This window comes from Pteropus vampyrus, unplaced genomic scaffold (assembly GCF_000151845.1).
Source record: "Pteropus vampyrus isolate Shadow unplaced genomic scaffold, Pvam_2.0 Scaffold140, whole genome shotgun sequence".
Lineage (NCBI taxonomy): Eukaryota > Metazoa > Chordata > Mammalia > Chiroptera > Pteropodidae > Pteropus > Pteropus vampyrus.
This window is the reverse complement of record NW_011888921.1, coordinates 5,465,852-5,483,806: the sequence shown is the minus strand read 5'-3', so window position 1 is coordinate 5,483,806 and position 17,955 is coordinate 5,465,852. Positions and strand designations below refer to the sequence as shown.

The 17,955-nt window shown below is 41.5% G+C and overlaps 1 non-coding gene and 2 pseudogenes across 1 annotated transcript; 2 read left to right on the top strand and 1 right to left on the bottom strand.

The window, feature by feature from the left end:
• Positions 1–3,920: 3,920 nt before the first annotated feature.
• LOC111744784 lies at positions 3,921–4,038 on the bottom strand (annotated as a pseudogene).
• A 9,414-nt stretch (positions 4,039–13,452) lies between these two features.
• LOC111744759 lies at positions 13,453–13,571 on the top strand (annotated as a pseudogene).
• Positions 13,572–17,806: 4,235 nt separating this feature from the next.
• On the top strand, positions 17,807–17,912 carry LOC111744752. Its single transcript, XR_002782334.1, has one exon. It is a non-coding gene; the product is annotated as a U6 spliceosomal RNA (small nuclear RNA).
• Positions 17,913–17,955: the final 43 nt, after the last annotated feature.

The following is a 17,955-nucleotide window of genomic DNA, read 5'->3' as shown; positions in this document are numbered from 1 at the left end:
ACTTTCATTCATTCATTCATTCATTCATTCACTTATTTGTTCATTCACTCACCTGTTTGCTTAGCACCTGCTATATGTTAGGCATGAAGCTTGGTTCGAGCGTTCACTTGCATGTGATACACAATCCTTGCCCTTGGCAAGCCAGGAGTTGATTTATAATAAGGCTATCTGTCCCATAATGAAACAGCCTGCCTACTAAATAGTTAACATTCATCAGTGTTTTCTATGTGTATGTGCCGCGCTTTACATAGATTATCCCATTTACTCCTCTGACAACCCTAGGAAGTATTTACAATAGTTATTGCTCTCTTTTATAGATGATGAAATTGAGCCCTTCTCCAGGTTTCTCGCTTTGGAAATAGTGGACCTTCCACCCCAGGACAAAAGCCCTCTGGGCTCACACTACTGAGCTGCCTGCCTCCACAGTGCATTCAACGACCTTTGCTGGCACAGCCAGGAGACGTGTGCTCACCTCCATGACATTCAGCGAGCTCCGACTCTGGGCCAAGCGTGTACTGGCCACTGGGGTCACGGTGGTGACTAAGGCAGTGTACAAAACAGGTGGGAAGTATAGTTGGATGTTGTCTTCATTCCACAAAAGAGAAACCTAAAGCTCTGAGAGGTTGAGAGGCTTTTCTGAGTTTTACAAGCAACAAAGCTCGGGAAGGGCATAGAACAATGACTGACATAAGGCTCAATAAATGTTAGCTGCTGTTATTATTTCTAAGGTCATGCAGCTAGTCTGCAGCAAGGCTGGGGCTCCAGTCTGGGTCTTCCGGTTCAAAATCCAATGTTTTTTTGAGAGAAGGGCCTGAGCAGAGACGAGCGTCACTGTGCTGATGTGGATGCAGGTTGTGTGGTATGAGGACTATACAACTTGGGAGAAGCTCTTTAAGAAAAAGAATAAAACTTACAAAAATATATGGCCATGTGAACACATCGCTAAGGTGTCTTCCAAGGTCCTAGAAGGGCCCATGCAAGTGAGGAGCCCCGAAGCTTCGTGGTAAATCCATGTGCTACCATGTGTGGAAGATTAGCTACCCGAGTGGTGGGCTGGGCTGGCTGGCTGCCAACGTCCCTTCTAAAACAAAGATTTTGTGATTCTATGTCCTAAGGTCTATGCAGAAGCACTGCACTTAGACCCAAGGGTGTCCTGCTATGGCCCAGTGCTTTAGAGAAGCCAGCATGTCACATACACTCACAAAATAGATTTAACAAGAACCCCACACGGCACCTCCTACACTCAGGATACAGCGTGGCCTGGAACCTAAGCATTCACTCCCATGATTAATACCATTCGGGCCCCAGGGAAATGCTTCTCTACATCACTCACTCTGTGTCCTTGAAGTAAAAAGTTTCCTGATGCTGGGAAGGTGCGTGGGTTGTGCTGCAGCCATGTGGGAGACAGACACTGTTTTTGGAGAGGAGCGCAGGAAGGATTTGAGAGCAACAGTGCTTACAAAAAGATTAATGAACTCATCCAATCTTTCCTCTCAGCAGGAATGTAACAGACTCCTACCTAACAAAGTCTCGCTTCCCAGAAATGCCAAGTGTCCCTTTTCTTGCTTCTCTTCATGTTCCAGTTCATGGTTCTGGATGTACTCATGAATTAGTGCAGTAGTCACAGAGTTGCATGTGGCAGTTGAGAAGTGTTTTGTAGACTAATTCTTATAACGCTTACATTTATATATTTATAGGTCTAGACGTAATATGTAGGAAACACAATACCAATTTTTTACATTCCTCTACAGCTCGAGTTCTCAAAGTGTAATCTGAGGATTCCTGGGCATTCCCGCATCCATTCCAGAGGGTCTGTGAGGTCAAAACCATTGTCGTAATAATACTGACATCATTTGCCCTTTTCACACTAATTCTCTTATGAGTACACAGCGTTTTCCAGAAGCTGCATAGTGTGTGATGTCATCATTGCTCTGACAGCTAATAAAATGTGTCTCGTACTTGAAAACTCATATCCGAAAGGATATTTGCACACTCATGTTCATAGCAGCATTATTCACAGCAGCCAGGACGAAGAAGCAACATAAGTGTCCTATGATAGATGATTGGCTAAAGAAGCTGTGGTACATATATACAATGGACTATTACTCAACCACAGAAGAGATGAAATACTGTCATTTGCAACAACATGGATGGACCCTGAAATAATCATACTAAGCAAAATAAGCCAGACAGAGAAGGTTGAAAATCACAAGATATCACTTATATGTGGGATATAAACCTAAAATCAACAAATGAACAGGACAAACAAACAGAGACTCATGGGCATGGACAATGGACTAGTGGTTATCAGAGGGGAGAGAGAAAAATACAAAAATAAAATGTTAAAAATAAAGTAAAATTTAAAAAAATAATAAAAAAGTAAAAGTAAAAAAAATTAAAAAAAGAAATGTGTCTTGTGTGTCATGTTTTAAAAGTTACCAGTTTTAATTTCTAATTTGGTAAATATTGATAGTTACAATTTATATAAATGAAAGCTCTCTAGGATACTCAATAACTTTTAAGAGTATCAAGGAGTTCTGACTTAAAAGTGTTTGAGAACTGCTATTCTATAGATCTAGATATTGTTTTAGGAAATTTTCACAGTATAAGAGAGCAGTTTATATGATAAAAAAAGAACATTTGTAATTTTTTATGACAGAGATCATGTATCATATGCCATCTCAATACTTTGTTTGTACATGATACATAAAATCTGTGGTTTAATTCTGAATTCAAATATTGCTTTGAGAATTATATTGGTAATTTCCAGCCTCAGTGGAGTAAAGTTTCTCCAAATTAAAGTTAATAAAAAACTGAGAACTATAACAACTGAAGGAAATTTATCTAATTTGTCATGACTATCAACAGAACACATATTATGTGAAAATCTTAATTATAACCATAAAACTGGTGACTCTCCTGTGACAAAGGCTAGAAAAATAAATTTTGTTGAATAAACGTGTAATCATTTATGAATTATGTATATATTTACTACTCAACCAAACATTGCCAGACCATCAACGGTATGCCTAGACAAAAGCAATAATAAATTTAGCCTTTTGATGTTTTGTAATTTTCAGCTATATAATAACTATAGCTTTACACATTTAGTTAATAATAATGTATCAATATTGGCTTATCAATTGTAACAACTGTACCACACTAATGTAAGATACTAATAATACAGGAAACTATCGTGGGGGGAGGATGAGGGGTTAAAGGATACATAGGAACTCTGTGCTTTCCACTCAATTTTTCTATAAACCTAAAACTGCTTTAAAAAATAAAGTCTACTATTAATTAAATTAAAAATTTTAAAGTAAATAAGCCAACAAAAAAGTCACAGCAAATGTAAGAAAAGATATGTATCCTCAATAAGTAAAGAGCTTGAATAAATCACTAAGAAAACCATTTCTCAAAAATAATTAATTAATTAATTAAAAACCCACATGGGCAAAAGACAGCATAAAAAACTCACAGAAATAATACAAATAGGTCACAAGGAGAAATAGGAAGCTTCTGATAAAACAGTAACTCACTAACCTTCCGAGTACTCCCTAGGAGGAAGGTCCGAATCCTCTTCAAATATAAAAGTGAATAAATGGAGAGGCAACTGGTAATTCAGTAGATTAAAAAAATAAAAATGATTTCTTATCACAGACTTAAAAATGTATTCTCCTCTCCTGCTCCCATAGAAATACAGGAAAATCATTTTTTTCACCCCTAAAATCTCAAAATTCTCATCACTGAGTTTCTCTGTCAAGTCAAGTCTAATTAGTAAACAAACAAACAAAAACCCTGAGTGACATTGTCTCTCTCTCTCTCTCTCTCTCTCTCTCTTTCTGGTGAGGCAACCCTTGGTTGACCTTACAGATTGCAAGGACCTTGTCAGTTTACAATCCCTTATTTTTTATTTTTTACGCCTACAGCACCTGGTTTTTCTAGGTGGTCTCCCATCCAAGTACTAACCAGGCCCAACCCTGCTTAGCTTCGAGATTGGACAAGATCGGGCTTATTCAGGGTGGCATGGCTGTAGACCCAATAGGTTTCAAGTGTACAATTCAACAGTACGTCACATATATATTGCATTGTGCATTCACCGCCCATAGTTAGATTTTCTTCTGTCATCAAATATTTGACCCCTTTTACCCCATCTGCATCCCCTCCCTCTGCCTCCGTAACCACTAATCCATTGTCCATGTCCGTGAGTCTGTTTGTCATGTTTGTTTGTCGCTTTTAGATATATATCCCACATATGAGTGATATCGTGTGGTTTTCAACTTTTTCTGCCTAACTTATTCTGCTTAGCATGATTATCTCAAGATCTATCCATGTTATCATAAATGGCAGTATTTCGTTTTTTCTTATAGCTGAGTAATATTCCATTGTATATATGTACCACATCATCTTTATCCAATCATCTATTGTAGGACACTTCAGTTGCTTCCATGTCCTGGCCACCATGAATAATGCTGCTAAGAACCTCAGAGTACATATATGTTTGCAGATAAATGTTTTCTGGTTTTTGGGGGTCGGGGGGGGTCGGGGCGGGTGGTAAATACCCAGAAGGGGCGTTGCTGGATCATATGGTAATTAAATTCTTAGTTTTTTGAAGAATCTCCATATTGTTTTCCATAGAAGTTGTACCAATTTGCAGTCCCACCAGCAGTGTATAGGGTTCCTTTTTCCCCACATCCTCTCCAACACTTTTTACTACTTGTCTTGTTGATAACAGCCGTTTTAGTAGATGTGAGACGGTATCTCATTGTGGTTTTGATTTGCATTTCCCTAATACCTAATGAGGTTGAGCATTTTTTCATATATCTATAGGCCATTTGTATGTCTTCTTGGGAGAAATATCTGTTCAGGTCCTCTGACCATTTTTTAATTGGATTGTTTGGGTTTTCGTTGTTATTGAGTTATATGAGTTCTTTGTATATTTTTTATATTAGCCCTTATCAGAGGTGTTGCTTGTAAATATATTCTCCCATTCAGATGGTTGCCTCTTTGCCTCGTTGATTTTCTTTTTTTCTTTTTCTTTTTTTTTTTGCTGTGTAGAAGTTTTTAGTTTGCTTTTACTTCCCTTGCCTTTGAGGTCAAATTCATAAAATCCTCTCTTAAGTTCAAGGTCCATGAGTTTAGTACTTATGTTTTCTTCTATGCAATTTATTGTTTACATTATTACACATTTAAAATTTTTGTTGTTATGACAGTAAGTTATCAAGGTAGACTGAGAGAACAGATTTTATTTAATGCACTGACACTTTGTGAGCTTGATCGCTAGCTTTAAATTTAGACACATGGTATGAGTACCTTGTCTGGGTCCTACGAAAGTTAAGCGCAGGCCTGGTACTGGTACCCAGTCTATCATTCCTCATGGAAGTGGGCAAGAATTCCCAGACTGTTCAGATCTCACACCAGCCACTTTTTACACAAGCTGGTGGTTCTGCTACCAAGGAAGAGAGGAAGGTGTGGAAACCACACCTCAGCTTCAATTGTGGTGTTCATTGTCTTTTCTATGGCTCTAGAATTGCCTGTGCAGTGGTGCCTGAGCAGCACCATCCATACACAGGGAAGCTCTTGGAGAATGCAGAGTAAGGCAAACACTTCATGGACACAGAGACCAGGGCAGGGAGACCGAACAGAACCACTCCTCCCGTCTCCCAGCACTCCCATGCAGGCTGCAATAATGAACATGAGTCCTGGGTGAGAATGAAAGGCAAAGCATCTCCCTTCAGCAGGATTGTCCTCATGGAGGCTGGGTCTTGGGCTGTGACTAGCTTAGGGGAGCCCCAGGACCAAGTTTCTCTGTGGCTTGGCGGTTTCTCAACAGCAGTTGCCCATCAATCTAGGAAACCTGAGGGAGAAGGCCTTGCACAGACTTCAGCTCTCTTTCTAGACATCTCCACAGAGACCGTTCAGGAGGGAAAAGAACCAAGTGGGAAATAGGGAGCAGAAGGTAGGACATACAGGGCAGCCAATGGGAAATCAGATTAGTGTAGGACGTGGCAGAAGAAGAGCCATGCCCTTCACCTTGTCTGCAAGGTCCAGCTTGACCTCCCTCTCTATGTCTCACTCTTTGCCTCCCAGAACAGAAGAAAGAATGGGAAAGTGGAGAAAGAGTGATGTTGTCAACCTCTGCTGTTTCCTCTGTCCAGCCAGGGGTATGAGGACACATAGCAGTTGAAAGTTATAAAGACAGAGAGATCCATGACTTCAGGTTCTCCTTTCACTCTTCTTCATCATCATTATCATCACCAGTTATCACTAATGAGCAGCCACATTGGGTGCTGCACAAGGTTTAAAAGGCGATGCCATTTTCTTACCCTCCCCAGCATCTCAGGGTCAGGAGACTCAGAGGATAGATATGCCAGTCTCCACCCAGAGTGAGATTCAAAAAGATGTGGGAGCTGACTGGACCAGGTGAGAGGGCCAAGCCAGAGGCTAGAGGTAAAGGCAGAATGGAGTGAGAGACAGACTGTTCACTCTGGGCCTGCGAGTCCTGAGTGATAGAACCTTTCCAGTGTATTAGGGTGAGGCCAGAGGCTGAAGCCATGCTCTGTTACTAATTCAGTTCTTATAGGCATCTACTATCTGCCAGACCTCATTTCATGCAAAAGTGGTTCCTTTTCTCACAGTGCTTACATTTTTCAACCCATATGTATTTATTGAGTCCCTACCACATATCTGACTCAGAGGTGGCTACCAGGGTCTCAAAGATAAATACAATTCTAAGGAGCTTACAATGGTGTGTGAGTCACCTATGCACAGAGACAAATGCTAATTAGCAAATGATTGGGGTATGTCAACTTCTAGAGGACTGGAATTTTCTCAGTTATTAAATGAAGGGTTTGAGTGTCTATTACTTAGATCCCACCTGCTTCCAAAAGATTTTGAGATAGCTTCCAATTAAGTACACACTTACAATAATTTTATTAAAATGGAATTAAAATTAAAAAGCAAGTGGAAGGAGAGAAACCCATTGAAGTGGAGGGGGAAAAAGAGAGCTAAAATGAGGTCAAATTGAGTTAAGAAGTCAAGTGTCAACTACCTCGTATGTTGTTGCTGTAATGGACCATTAAATATGGCTCTGAGCTTCCTGGTAGCCAAAGCAAAAAGAAAAGCAAAGTGGGCCATATAATTACCATTATCCGGTAAAATAAAACATATCAGTCTTCCGAAGAGATAAAGTTATTTCCTGGTAATAAATACTAGAGGTAATTTGCTGTGTGGGTCCTTCCTTACATAAGTAACATAGATTACCATAGTAGATAATGCATTTTAGTAGTTTTTCCAGGACAAAAACAATGCAGTGTTTCTCATTTCTTCTGCCAAACATCAACAGATGGCAAGAGTGTACCATTGAAATCGAACTGGCCTGAAGGCATTTTTGCACCGGGCAGCTAAGCTAATGTAGTTCAAATGTATAGTTTTTGGTGACATGAATTTATACCAAGATAAAACTCAAAACAGTTTTAAAGTAGATTGTTTCCCCACGACATCACCAGCTTGGGTATTGGCAAATGTTTTCATTTTTGCCAAGCAGAGAGGTGAACAAGGGCAGCCTAGAATCTAGTTTTATTTTTCAGTTCTTCAATTATGAGTGATATCAAGCATCTTTTTACACATTTATTGGCTTTATAGTATATAAATATAACTATATGTTCATTACTTTATTGATTTTTTAAATAAACTACTTGTCTATATTTTTTGACTATCTTTTAAAACTGATTCCTTGTCCTTATTTATAAAATAGAGGTAATAATAGCACTAATCTCATAGAATTATTCACTGTGAGATTTAAATGTCAATCTATCTGCTTAATACAGCATCTAGCACATAGCAAATGATCATTAAAATATTAGGTATTATGATGACTAGGCTGTTTTTAAAAATTCATTTGTATAAGTTTCCCTGTAAATTAAGGAAATATCCCTTTGACATGTAGTTTCTTGTTTATGGGAGTAACATTTTTTAATGATAATTATATAGAAGTGTTTTTTTTTAATTGTTATGTGGTTGAATGCATCAGTCTTTTCCTTTATGACTCCTGGGTTTTCTGTCCTGATTAGAAAAGCATTTCCATTCCAAAATTATATATCAACTCATCCATACTTTCTTACAGAACTTCCATGGTTTTATTAATTACATGTAAATCTTTGAAGTAGTTTTAACCCAATCTTTATTACCTTCTCTCCCCCATCAACAAGAATCCAGACACCCTATCACCATTTATTGAACGTTCTCTTTTCCCTGCTGATTTGAGTGGAAATGCTTGAGCCTTTCACTAGAGTTCCCAGCCCTTTCCCTAATCTAAGTTTCCTCTTAGTCCTAATAGGCCAGGACAAATGCCAGTCCGCAAGCATGGGTGTGACTATGGAGAGTGCTGGACCTGGACGTGGGAAACCTGAGTTCTAACCTCTGTACTATTGGCTTGATGAACAAACCTAACAAGTCATTTCTGCTTTCTGGGCCTCTGTTCCTCTCTATAAAACGAGGAGGTAAGACTAGATGGTTTCTAAGGTCCCTTCCAGCTGTTTAATACTGTTTGATTTCAGAGATTCCAGAGAGAGCAAGTGAACTGGAGATCAAGACATCCGTGGTGTTGGTCAGTCCCTTCAGTGCCAGCACTGCTCCCTCACCATCCACGCCCTCATCTCTCCTGCCCAAGGCCAAGGGCCTGGGAACCAACTGCCTGCCCTTTCTAGAGACCCTGGTTCTGACAGGGAAGGCAAGGCCAAGAGAAGCTGCTGACGGAGGGTCAGTGGGCAGACGGTACAGGCTGTTGCGAAAGCCAGCCCAGGCCGGCACCACTAGAGTGTGACCATCTCCAAGGGCCCAGACCCATCCCGAAAGAGAAAGGCCTGTAGAGGATTGGAAAGCCCTACTCTGAAGCTAGGAAGTAACTGAACATTCATGTGTGCTGCACGTGCACACGCACACACATGTCATCCCGCAAGGCATACACACGAAGGAGGTAAAATAACTTAGGCTTGAGTGAGACAGACCTGGGTTCAGTTCCCTGCTCCACCACTTAATTTGTGTGACCTTAGGCAAGAAACTTAACTTCCAGAGTCTTCTAGAAAATGAACCTCACGAGATTTTTGTGACAACTCAATGAGTTCTGACACAGTGCTGAAACATGGTGGGAGGCCACTTCAGGATTCCCCATGTCCACTCCTGCTCCCTCATTCACCAGCCTGATGCTTGAGCCTTTGAACAGGCCATCACATGGCACAATGGAAGAGAGCTGGACTTTGGGTTTCAACCAGTCATGTGGATTTGTTAGCTCATCTCCCTAGAGCACCCAGCATGGCACATGATCCTCAGTAGACGCATAATAAGTGGTATTAATATTATTACTCATTACATCCTCAGTGAGCCTGGGATCTCGCTGAGGGCAGCATCCTGGCAGTTTCTGGGAGAACAGGGTGTCCAGACCTTGAGGGAAGAGAGACTGACCAGAAGCCCCAAGAAGGCCCAAGTCTGAGGGATTCACTAAGAAATAAAGATCTAAGATGATGGTGCAGCAACAATCCCACAGCCCCAGTGGGAGTCTTGACATTCATCCTCACGTTCGATTCAGTTCTAGACAGCTTTTGCAGAGCCATTTCCTGGCCCCACATCTCTGTCATTCCAGCTCGTCAATAAACTGTCATCGATAAGGTTTCTAGATAAATCCAAGATGCATAGTTAAATTTGAATTTCAGATAAAAAACATAATATTTTGGTATAAATATGTCCTTAAGTTTGGCAGAATATGCCACCCCAACACTTACCACTTTTGACATAAGGATTATTTTGAGCTAAAGGCAATTGAAAACCAGTAGGTACAAGAAAGACATTCTCTCTTTTTTTTTTTTTTTAGGCAAGGCAACCCTTAGATCTTGTCAGTTTACAATCCCTTATTTTTTTAATTTTTTATGCCTATAGCACCTGGTAAGAAAGACATTCTAATCTCCCCTTTTCCTCCTGAAAACAGGAGACAAACACTCCCATGTGAAAGATGCCCTCTCTGTGCCAAGAAAAAAAAAAACAACACATTCTTCCAAGGTTAGTTAAAGCTTGTTAAAATAACTCTCACCTTCTTTTAGCTGCCCGCCCCCACCCTCATATAGTTTGGTTACTTTTCCACAATAGCCTCTCTGTTCAACTTAATATAAAAAGCACGCATGTTTTGCCATTTCTTTGTGTTTCCATTTCCTCATGAGAGCTCCTACTTCTTGTAAAACTTACGTAAATTTGTCTGCTTTTCTCTTGTTCACCTGTCTTATGTTGGTTTAATTCTCAGGCTTAGTCCAAATACGCTGAGGATGGAGGTAAAAATTTGCCTTTGAAATTCAAATTCAACTGGGTGTTCTGGATTTTTATTTGCTAAGTTGGCAACCCTAGCCATTGATCAGCCATTACAAATAGTAGTAACAACTTATATTTGTAAAACATTTTAATGACCATTACCTTAGCCATGCAGAGAAGGCCACATCTGGTATGATCTTCCTTTCAAGATATGATTTGGTGACACACTTGACAATAAGATTGGGTTAGTGCTGCTGAGGGGAGGGTCAGAGACTGAGTACAGGAGAGAGAGCTTGGAAGTGGGTAAAGGCTGGCTCTAGAGAGCCCTCAGTGAAGAATATTATTATTATTACTCCCATTTAACATGCAAGGAAACTGAAGTGCATTCATTTCAAAACATGTATTGAGCCCAGTACTTTTCAAGGCCTGAAAGGTGGTTAACTGATTTGCACAGTCCTCTGCTGATAGATAGTAGCCTGCTGAATTCTGTAGCCCTGGGGGTCACATATCCCTCTTCCATCTCACAATGCCAGCTGCCAGAGAGTGTACAATACACTGTACATATGTTAGAATTTTCTGTGTATGTGTTTGTCTCTTTTCCTATCTAACTACCCCCCGCCACCCCACCCTTGGCTAAGACCCCCAGAAGGTAGAGACAGTCTCATTCACCTTGAGAGTCTCAGCCAGAAGCTCAGAGGAGGGTGCTCGGTAATGTAGATTCCAGGGACAGTTTTTCACGGGGATCCTCTCTTTCCTAGATGCTCTACCCTAAGCTACTGCTTCCCTGGGACAATGACAATGACCCTGGCCACCCACTCTTCAGCTATCCTTCCTCCATGCCACAAAGACCTGGGGTCCCTGGAAGACTCAGAAGGGGAAGGGCGGATACCCAGGTGAAACAGAGGACTAAGAGAGATTGAAGACATTTAGGATTAAAGAGATAAAATATGAAATGCAAATCTATACAAATAACATGGTTTTGGTATTAGCAGTTCTGGCATTTACTGTAATGGGGAGAGTCCTTAGAATTAAAGTTTAGTGGGGGAGGACTCAGGGTAGCGATGGTTCAGGGTCAAGATCCTTAGGCAGTGCTGAATATGTCTTAGCATGTTGGAGCAAATTTATGACTGTCCCTCCCTCTACCCACCCCCAACTCTTGCCCACTCAGCTCCAGTCACACTGGCCACCTTGTATGCATGCTCCCATGTCAGGGCCTTTCCTCTAGCTGGAGACTGCTTAGAACACTCTTATATCCACTCAGATATATCCACTTAGCTACTCCCTTGCCTCCTTCAAGCCACCTCTTCAGTGAGGCTGACACTTGCACATACTATCGAATGCTCTAACTTCTCCCCAAACCAGCACTCTTTATCACCCTTGCCCAGTACTACTTTCCCCTTTCCTAGAAACTTTACCTACTTATCTTGTTTTGTTCACTGATATATCCCAAACCTCCTAAATAGAGCCTGACAGAGTGGGTACTCAATAAACATGTGTTGTATTGAACTCGTCAAACTGGATTTGGAGAGAATCTCGATCATCTACTTGTTTCTAATCAGGTGTGCTTTCAGAGTTTCCTGTGGAGCTTGTTAAAATATCCCAGCCAGAGTCCCTTCCCTGGATCTCCTGAGTCAGTCTGAGATCTCCTAGGCTCCTGGTATATAAAATCCCATCTCTGGTACAATCTCCTAATTAATAGGACTTACCGAGGCTCCCAGAAGGGCCTGCCTTGTTCAAGGTCACAGTGCGGTTAGGGCCAGAGCCAGCAATCTTGCAATTCTCTCCCTCTGGGGCTCTTTCTAGCTCTTCAGGCAGATCTGGGGCACCTCCTAGTGCAGCACAGGGGACCCTCAGTTCAGAATATTAGTTATCAGAGTGCCTGGTGCTGTAGTCCTCTGTCTAGTTCTCTCCTAATCTAGTTAGCCTAGCACATAGTTGGAGTTCAATGAACATTCATTTTTATTACCTACCATTATATTCTTGGTAAAAAGAGATGCCCGGGACCTAAGTCCAGTTGATCTTTTTGTTTTTCTTTTAATGGTTTTCCAATTACAGTTGATATACAATATTATATTAGTTTCAGATGTGCAACATAGTGATTAGACATTTATATAACTTATTAAGTAATCACCCCATAAGTCTAGTACCCATAGTAGGTCCATTTGGTCTTCATCTCACGCTCTCTAACAAGACTGAGCAGAAATAAGGCTGGAGAAAGCAAGGCTGGAGAAATCAGGAGCTGAAGGAAGCCCCCGCCTGTCTCTTTTTTTCATTATGCCCTGAGTTTCAGAACAATGTCCTATGGTGGCTAGAGCACTGGGCTTGGAGCCAGTCGTTAATTGCTTCGTGATCTGAGCACATCTCAAAGCCATTCTGAGTCTGTTAATCTGTAGAATGGGCTGACTTCCAGGACTGACTTGAGGCTTCCACCTGAAAATGTACCTCTGCAAGCTCTTTGTAAACCACAGATCAACATGCAACCCCAAGTTTATCACTGTCATCAACTCTCTTGCTTAATGCCTCCTATGGCCACCCAAGCCAAGAACATAGTTCCAGCTCCTTAGCCTGGAACCCAAGGTTCTTCTACCTTGGCTCTAGCACTGCCACCTCCCGCCCCTCTTCCCCCGCATCTGCTGCCACTCCTCACTATTCACCCTTCACTCTGGTTATAGAGTTAGTCACCACCCTGAACAGAACATACCCTTTTACGCCTCTGCACCTTTGCACAAATCGTTCCTTCTGCTGGGAATGACCACTCCCTTTGCTACTCGCAGAATCCCAGCATCACTTGCCTCCAAAGTACCCTGCTTCCTTGTCTCTGTACGGACGTGGAGTCTGGCAGCCTGGGTTAGATTCCTGGCTCTACCACCTACTAGCTGAGTGACCTCAGATAAAGCTACTTAAACTCCCCTAGCCTCAGTTTGCTCATCTGAAAAATGGAGATGATAACAAGACCCACCTCTTTGGGACATTGTGAGGATGAACTAAGATAACACCTAGCCTGGCCCCTGCCTGGTACACAGCAGGTGCTCAGGAAATGATAGCCATCGTTGCTGCCCGTAGTGTTATCATAACTCCCCCTCCCAGCTGCACTCAGGATCTCTGTCCTCTCCACCAGCCAGGTAGGTCCTGGCCTGTCGTCTAAGATTATTTAAGGGCTACAGCCATGCTACCCTGAACAAGCCTGATCCCATCTGATCTCAGAAGCTAAGCAGGTTCGGGCCTGGTTAGTACCTGGATGAGAGACCACCTAGGAAGACCAGGTGCTGTAGGCGTAAAAAATAAAATAAAAATTTAAAAAATAATAATAAAATTATCCAAGGGTCGCCCAGGCCACTGACTTTGGGGAAGCAGAGGGAACTTTCCTGCCCTTACTGATTAATGAAGCAGGTAGGATGAGAACCATGATAGCAGTGGAAATAGAAATCACCAACAGCTGCATTCTTAGGCAAGAGGTCTGCATCTCAGCAGGTTAGGGGAAGAGTTGCTATAGGAGTTTCTCTCCCACTCACCATGTGCCAGACCTGATAATGCTCCATTTCTGTGGAGAAGGGCCAAGAGCCAAGGACAGCCCCCCTCACACTCTGGGCCCTTGATCTTCCCACCTGCCAGGGCCTGCCCTTTTCCTGGTTAGAATTTGTTCCATCACTGGCTCCCACAGTGGTTACTACTACGACTACCAATAATTCTCTCTAATTATGCACCAACTACAGGCCAGCAGTGTGAAAATAGGGTATCATCTAAGAGCGTGGGCTTTGGAGTCAGGCCAAGTGCCTGGCACGACGCCTGGCATGCAGTAGGCATACGATGAATAATCATTACTATCTCAGATCTTCAAAATAACCACTAGACGACAGTAAGCTTTGAAGCCAGATTGCCCTGGGTTCAAGTCTTTTCCCCTCCCCCGCTTTTTAGGCATGTAACCTTGACAAATTGCTGAAGCTTTATGCTTCAGTTTCTCCTTATCTCTAAAACGGGGATGATAATAATAGCTCCCACCTCACTGAGCTGATATGAGGATTACATATCATCATGTCATTAAAGTACTTAGCACAATGCTTGGAAGGTAGTAAGCACTCCATAAATGTTAATTATTACTAAACATTTCCCTATTTTGGAAATAGAAGAAAAGAGAAGTGAAGTAATTTGATCAAGGTCACCAAGCTTGTAAGTGGTAGAGCCAGGATTCTTCCCCTGAGCTGTTTGACTGCAAAGTCAGAGTTCTCTCAACTTTCCCATGTTGTCTCTCATTCCCTAAGTTTAAGCCAGAAATATGATTAAGAAAATATTCTAACTATAATGGGAGTGGGTTGTGAAACTTTAAATATATTTAAATTCGTGAGTTCATGATTAAAAAAAAAAAAAAATCATTGATTATTTCCAGAGACACTAAGTAAGTAACTCATTGTTTTTAAAATTGTAAATAAAGGGAAAAGAATCAAGCACTGATCTGCTTTTCATGTATAGTTTATAAAAGTTAACTCAGGTTAACCAAATAGCCGAGAGAGGGAAGTTTCTCTTAGTAAAAGCATTTCAGCTTGTAAATGCAAAGGGAATGATAGAATGTTACTATTTTACAAACCCTGATGAAATAATGGATCCAGGTGTTGATCATCCACAGCTGCTTAGGACGTGTATCTCCTGATGAAAGAACATACCAGCTCCTGGCAGTAATCTTCTCAAATCTTGAACATGAATCACATCAAGTTTCTAGGTATAGGGGCACAGCCAAGCTCCAGATTGTGGGAAACTCTACAGGATAAATGACCTGGTTTTTCAACAAATAATTTATAAGGAGGAGAAAGAAAAAAGGGGTATCTATAATAAAAAAAAAAAAAAAACTTGAGAGACAGCAATTAATCATTTGCAGTGCATAGACTTTATTTGAACCCTGATTTAAACAAATATTTTAGAAATGAGACAATTGGAGAATTTTAACAATTGGATATTTGATGATATTAACAATTGTTCATTTTTTAGGTACACTAATGGTAGTGTGGCTATTTTTAAAAGTCTTTTCTCTTAGGAATACATACTAAAATATTTACAGATGAAATGATATGTCTGAGATTTGCTATGAGAGAACCCAGGCAGGGCTATAGATCACACTCAGTGGGCCATGAGTTGATAGTCATTGAAGTGAAATAATGAGTATGTGGCAGTTCATTATATTATTCTCTCCTCTTTTGTAGGTTTAAAATTTTCCATAATAAAAACTAAAAGAAGAAACTGAGGGGCAGAGGTCACACTGTCCAGTCCCTGCAGGCTTCTCAACATGCAGCACTAGCTATCCGTCCCTCTGAACTCCTCTGGGATCCTTTCTGTATGCACAGGCCCTCCCTGATCCTGCTGTATCCCTACCTTGCCTACTGCTGGGCGAAGAGTCTCACGGAGGGTGGGGACTGTGGGAACCTGCCAGGGGGACCCCACCTAGAGAGTTGAGGTGTGTAAGAACGGTGCTCCTGAGAGTTGCTGACCCATGAATTGGGCAGGGTGGGGCGCTGGCTTGATGCGAGGGCAGAGTGGTGCCAGGCAGGAGTAGCTGAACGTTTCCTCCCTCCCTGGGCTGTACTAGCAGCCTTAACCATCCTGGCCTGAGTGTGGAGAGACCTGTTGAACTTTCGCCTAGGTATGTGTGTGTGCATATGAGGAAGGACCAGGCTAGAGCTAGTAGGCTGACCTTAGGAACAGGAAGAATCTGCTCCTTTGAAGGGGGCAAAGGGACAGGAGATTGGATATAATGACCTCGGGGTGTCCTCACTGCCTGTTCCCAGTTGTCTTCTACCTACTGCTTCCAGCATATATGAGTTTGGCCTCCCTGCTCTCTGGAGATTACAATCTAAAGGGTTTAAGGATTAAAATCTCCAAATATTCTGAGTGCTATAGCCACCCAGGCAGACCTGACACCATCTCAGCACAGTTCTCTGCTGTCTAGATTCTCTCCCCATCCTATCACTCACCTCATTTATTAACTCAGTGCACATTTTCAAGCACTTACTCTATGGCAAGCGCTGTGTTTGGCATTGAGATATAAAGATGAACAAAACAAGGTCACATTTATCTCCAGGAATTTACAGTCTGCTAGGGAAGTAGACAGAAACAGAGAAATACTAGGGTGAAAGAGAAAATACCTGCTCCACACTCTCTTCTCCGGAGCCTCGTGGGGCTTAGCCTACCCCCAAGCATCCCTCCTTATCTCCAGCCTAGTCTGGATGCATCACGATCCCTCTCCATCTGAGTTTCCCCACAACTTTGCCTGTGGGTGTTCCCTCAGAAGAGTGGGGAACGGGGAATAGTTCAGTCTAGATTAGCACGGTTCAGTAGAAAGAAATATGTGAGACACCAACCACATGGTAAGTAATTTAAATTGTTTTAATATTCACATAAAAAAAGCAAAAAGAACAAATAGAAGTAATTTTAACATATTTAACATATTTAACCCAATACACCCAAAATATTATCATTTCATCATGTAATCAAAATAAAAAATTTTTAAAAATAAGATATTTTACATTCACTTTTCATATTGCCTTGGAAATTCAGTGTGTAGTTTACATTTAAAATACATCTTGATTTGGACTGCCCACATATCAAATGCTCAGCAGCCACGTGTGGCTCATGGCAACCATACTGGATGGCAAAGATCTAGATTATCAGTCGTGGGATTTGGTCTCCTCTAGTTAGTCTTGGAGCTGGAAACTCAATTCCATTATCCAAAAAACAGGCTCTGTCTCCTTGAGAGACTTTGCCAAGAAGAAAGGTGGCTGCAACTTCATGTCCCTGCCCAGGCACCAGCCCAGAGTGCCAGACAGGAAAATGGGCTGAGGCTGGGCCAGGGGTGTGGCCCACTAACCAATCAGAGAGTTGAGGGGCTGGGCTGGGGGCCCAGGGAGCTCAACGGTCCAGCCTATCTATGGGCTCCGAGGACCCTAATGTGGGCACATAAAGAGCCCAGAGACACCATGCTCTCACTCTGCCATCTCCGTCTTGCGGCATGCTCCTTCCACCAACTCCGTCTGCCAAAATTCTATCTTCAAAATGCTTAAGCTACAAAATTAAGTGAAAAAAGTTCCCCAGTGTCAATAAATTAGATAACCTGGAATAAATGGATAAATTTTTAGAAACATTCAACCTACCAATTACAGGAAATCCGAATCATGAAGATAGAAAATCTGGATAGACATACTATAACTAGAAAGGAGATCGAATCAGTAATTAAAAGCCTCTCAACAAAGAAAAGCCAGGATCAGATGGCTTCACTGGTGAATTTTACCAAACATTTCAAGAATAATTAATGCCAATCCTTCTCAAACTCTCCCAAAAATTGAAGAAGAGGGAATATTTACAAATTCATTTTATGAGGCCAGTGTTATCCTGATACCAAAGCTAGACAAAGACACTATAAGAAAAAAAAGCTATAGGGCAATATCTCTGATGAACATAGGCACTAAAATCCTCAACAAAATACTAGCAAACTAAATTCAACAGCACAATAAAAGGGTTATACACTGTGTTCATTTCAGCAGCGCAAATACTAAAATTGGAATGATACAGAGAAGTTAGCATGGCCCTTGCGCAATGATGCCACACAAATTTGTGAAGCGTTCCATATTTCTGAAACTAATATAAAATTAAAAGGAAAATTAAAAAAAGAAATTG